Consider the following 5040-nt stretch of genomic DNA (forward strand, 5'->3'; position numbering starts at 1 on the left):
ACCTTCGGCACAAATTAAACGTTTTTTCCTTGTTTGAACACCTAATAACTAGAATAAGATTATAGACTCTTCTTTATTTTGGTACTAGAGATTGAACCCAGGGGTGTTCTACCTATGAGCTACATCCCCAGCCCTTTTGTTTTCAAGCAGGGTCTTGTTAGATTGCGGAAGCTATCCTCAAGCCTGCGATCCTCCTGCCTCAATCTCTAAAGCACTAGCACTACAGGCATGTGCCATGACACCACCTTGTTTTTGTGTGTGTATTGGGGATTGAGCCCAGGGGCATTTTATCTCCAAGCTAAGCCCTCAGTCCTTTTATTTATTTATTGAGGGTCTGGGGACGGAACCCAGAGGCATTTGACCTCCGAGCTACACCCCCTGCCCTTTTTTTAAAATTTTTTTTATTTTGAAACAGGGCCTCACTGAGTTACGGAAGGCCTCACTAAGAAGCTGAGGCTGTCCATGAACCACGATCCTCCGGCCTCAGCCTCCCCAATGCTGGGATTACAAGCATGCGTCATCACGCCTGGCTTATGCTTTATTTTGAAATAGGGTCTTGCTAGAGTGCTGAGTCTCATAAAGTTGTTGAGGTTGGTCTCAAATCTTTGATCCTACTCTCAGCCAACCATGTACTGGGATTACAGGAATATGCTATCATGCCTGGCTTAAAGACACATATTCCTTTTTTCTTTTCTTTTTTTTTGCAGTACTGGGGATTGAACCCAGGGACATTCTACCTTTGAGCTATACCCCCCCGGCCCTGCTTTTCATTCTTTATTTTGAAACAGGGTCTCACTAAGAATGGCCTAAATAGCGGAGGCTGGCCGCAAACCCGTGATCCTCCTGTCTCAGCCTTCCAAGTACTGGGATTACAAGCATGTACCACCACACCCTGCTAAGACCCTTATTCTTTACATTGAAATTTTCCAGGTTATCAACCATTCCTTCAAAGGCCACAACCTCTTCTATACTCTGTGTAGATCCTCATGAGATCCAGGAGCTGCTAGAATGTAAAAACCTACTTTGGTGCCTCTAATTTAGATCCGACTGGCACAAAAACAAAACAGACTATGACAAAGCTGACCAAAGTGTCAACTATTTTAACCATGTCTGTTATAAAATCCTGGTAGAGAGAACAAATGTCTAGTCTACATCTGCTAGCCTTTACTGTGGTAAGGCAAAAAGTACTAAAATAATTTTTAGAATTTAGGATGTAATCATCCTGTTTTTTCAGTGCCAGAGATTGAACCCAGGATCTTGCAAGTGTTTAGGCAAGCACTTACCACTAAGGTACAGCCTCGGTCCTGGAATACAGTATTCTTACTAAACTGGGGGGGGGGCTGGGTGTGGTGGCGCACGCTTGTAATCCTAGCCATTTGGGAGGCTGAGATAGGAGCTTCTGATCGCGGTTCATGGACAGCCTCAGCTACTTAGTGAGGCCCTTTGCAACTCAGTGAGACCCTGTTTCAAAATTAAGAATAAAAAAATAGGGCGGGGGAGAGTGTAGCTTGGAGGTAGAATGCCACTGGGTTCAATTCCCAGTACCGCAAAAAAAAAAAAAAAAGATGGGGGGGGAGATTAAACCCAGGGTCTCATGTACTATCACAGAGATAAATTCTACCTGTTTTTTTTTTTTTTTTTTTTTGCGGTCCTGGGGATGGGCTAAACTCCCAGATCTATTTTACATTTTATTTGGAAACAGGGTCTCACTAAGTTGCTAAGAGCCTCACTAAGTAGCGGAGGCTGACTTTGAACCTGTGCGATCCTCCTGTCTCAGCCTCCCAAGCAATAGGATTACAAGTGTGCACCACCATGCCCAGCGCCCTAAGTTTTAAATAAAGCTGAAAGGTTTAATTTCCCTCAAATCTTCCTTCCATAAAACAGATGAAGCTGGGTGTGGTGGTGCAGGGCCTACAATCCCAGTACTTGGGAGTCTGAGACAGGAGGATTGCTGGTTTCAGACCAGCCTCAGAAACACAGTGAAACTCTCAGCAACTACATAAGACTGTTTCAGAACAACAACAAAAAGTACATTGCCCTTTGGTTCAACCCCCAGTACCCCAATCCCCACAAACAGAGGATTTTGAAAAAAGAATGCTAATAGGTTTTTTTTGTGGTACTGAGGATGGAACCCAGGGACATTCTACCTCTGAGCTACACTCCCAGCCCTATTTTTATTCTTTATTTTGAAAGTCTTAATGAATTGCAAAGGGCCCAAGTATCAAAGGCTGTCCGCGAACCACAATCCTCCTGTCTCAGCCTCTCATTTTCTGGGATTACAAGCCCGTGCCACCACACCTGGCAAAAATATGAAAATTTTTAAGAAATATGAAACCTATTTCTTAAGTCTAAAGCACAGTATTTCTCACTTGGTTTTCTGAGACTTGTCTAATTGTTTAACAACGAAATAATGAAAAATGAACAAAGAGTTTTAATATAGCACATCTCAATAGAAAGAATATGAACCTATATTCTGGATAAAACTAAGATATTCTTAATAGTACTTACAACACCTAAATATACTGAGGACAACTAAAGAAATCCAAAGTGATCAGAAAATGCAGCACGGCGCAAGACCAGTTTTTCTATGCAGACATTCCAATTTCTGGATGTTATCACAATACCATTACTGAAATAACAGGCCATGTGTTTATAAAACTGTGTAAAGTTACTTCAGAAAGGAAAAAAGAATGGCTTTGTGATAGGAAGACAAAATGTTAATTTGCACACTGTATTAACTATGGAAGAAATATAACTGCAATTACCCTGTCAAACACTCTTTCTGCCTCTTATTGGAAGAATGTTAGACTTACTATGAGAGGAACAATGAAACAGGTGTCTCCTAGACAGGCAACAGTGTGAAAAGCACAATTTTTTCAAATCACATGCCTTCTTCCCTAGTCTAATGAGGAGTTGCTTCTGGTGGGACATAACTGTCATATTCTGGGCCAGCCTATGAACTTCTACATTCATCAACAACAATTTTGAGATTATAAAATATCTTTCAAGAATAAAAAATAGGGCTGGAGGTGTAGCTCGGAGGTAGAATGCCCCCGAGCTCCATTCCTAGTACCGGGAAAAAAAAGTCTCTCAAATCTTTTGTGTACTCAGGAATATATAGGTATCTTTTATTAGGAAATAGCTGCGGCCTTAAGTATAAAATTTAAAGAAACAGTCCAAGAAAGTGTTATTTTTATAGCTAAAAGCTTGAGATTATACACACACACACACACACACACACACACACACACACACACACATATAATGAAATTTTGCGGTACTGAGGATGGAACCCAGGGGCATTCTACCTCCAAGCTACACCTCAGCCCTATTTTTTTATTCTTTATTTTGAAACAGGGTCTCACTGAGTTGCAAAGGGCCTAAGTAGCTGGGGCTGTCCGCGAACTGTGATCCTTCTGCCTTAGTTTCCCGAATGCTGGGATTACAAGCGTGTGCCACCACGCCCAGCTGAGGATATATCTTTCTAATACTAACACAAAGTGGTATTTATAACTTTGTGACTCAAAGGGAGACAAGAACACAGCTATTTTTAAGTAAAATAGCTATTTATTCAGCCTCTTGTCATGCCAAAATGTTCTGTGCATATACCACTATAAATAGCACACCCTCTGTAACAGGCAAAACTGTACATCAAATTATATTCATATTACCTGATTATATAAAAATGTAAAATGGAAATGATTAACCAACTCCTTTGAACATTCCTAATAATTTAGCAGGAGAGATGAAGCACAAAATCTTAGTAAAGTATGACACAGGAAGAACAGTGATATAATTCTCAAATTTAACTTGTCATAATTTGTTATTAATATACAAAGACAACAAGCTTTTAGAACATTAGATTTACTAAGATTCTGGCAATAGCTCTTTGTAACAAGATATAGCATACCAGGCCTGCCATTCAACTTATTTATGTTAAGTCTCGGCTTCAATATGAAGCTGTTAAAAAAAAAAATCAAAACCCTGCTTTTTACATGCTAAATATCTTGGCAAGTACGCCACTAAACACAGGAACAAATTTAGGAAACCAGGAATAAGAAGTTAACAAAAGCTAAACATTGCAGCCTAAACAAAATTCATACAAAAAGTAAAGCGACTATGACTGGTTACATAAAATCTTCCTGACTGGTTAAAACTTAACAGTATAAAACATGCATTTTAGAATCTTTATTAAGTTTAAAAAGTACCAGTGTCTATTTGAAAGGATTTCTCTCCAAAACCAAACTGTAGTCAAAATTATTTCAAATGACATAACACATTCTAAAGCTAGAAAACATTCACTTATTACTGACGTGGAGGTTAATTCCCAGCGCTCTGGGGGCTTTCTCATGCTGCAAAGAGCTGTTTCTCTGGTTTACTCAAAGCAGCACACAACAAAGTCCAAGGGTGCTGTTCAGCTCTGTTAAGGGCAAGACTGCTGGTACCCAGCTCTGACCTCCCCAGGAAGCACGGCCACTGGGTCAAAAAGTAGGGTGTGTGAGGATCAAAGGCACGCTACTCTGCTAGCCAAGGAGATAGCAAACCACCCTCCCTCCACCCTAAAAGCTTCTTCCCCAGGTAAGTAAAAGTATACAAGGGAGAAAAAGTAAAATATACTTATCCACACAGTAAGGACTTGGAAATAGTAATGTGTTCGTTACTTAAAAATTTTTAACTAGAGTCATCTGGTCAATTCTGATTGCATCTTAAAGATGCATCAAGAATCTATTCCTGTTGACTTATCATTAGATACTTCTAGTCAAAAATATTAGCTTTACTCCCAAATAGCTTAACCACTAGTACGACTGCAGTGTATTATCTCCCAGTTATCAAGCACTGGAAGACAGAAAGTAGATGTTCAGGCAGCAGGCAACAGGTATGGCCCTTCACACAGCGGCATCTGAGTGGCTACTAAACAGTCCAGGAATATTTCTAAGAACAAGAAAATTCATGCATTTTAGCAAGTATGTCATAATTTTCACAGTTGAAATTTTCTTAGACATTGCACTTTCTTTGTAAAGGAATCCCGGTTTTCTTATG

Source organism: Muscardinus avellanarius, assembly GCF_963383645.1.
Source record: "Muscardinus avellanarius genome assembly, chromosome: 9".
In the NCBI taxonomy this organism is placed as follows: Eukaryota; Metazoa; Chordata; class Mammalia; order Rodentia; family Gliridae; genus Muscardinus; species Muscardinus avellanarius.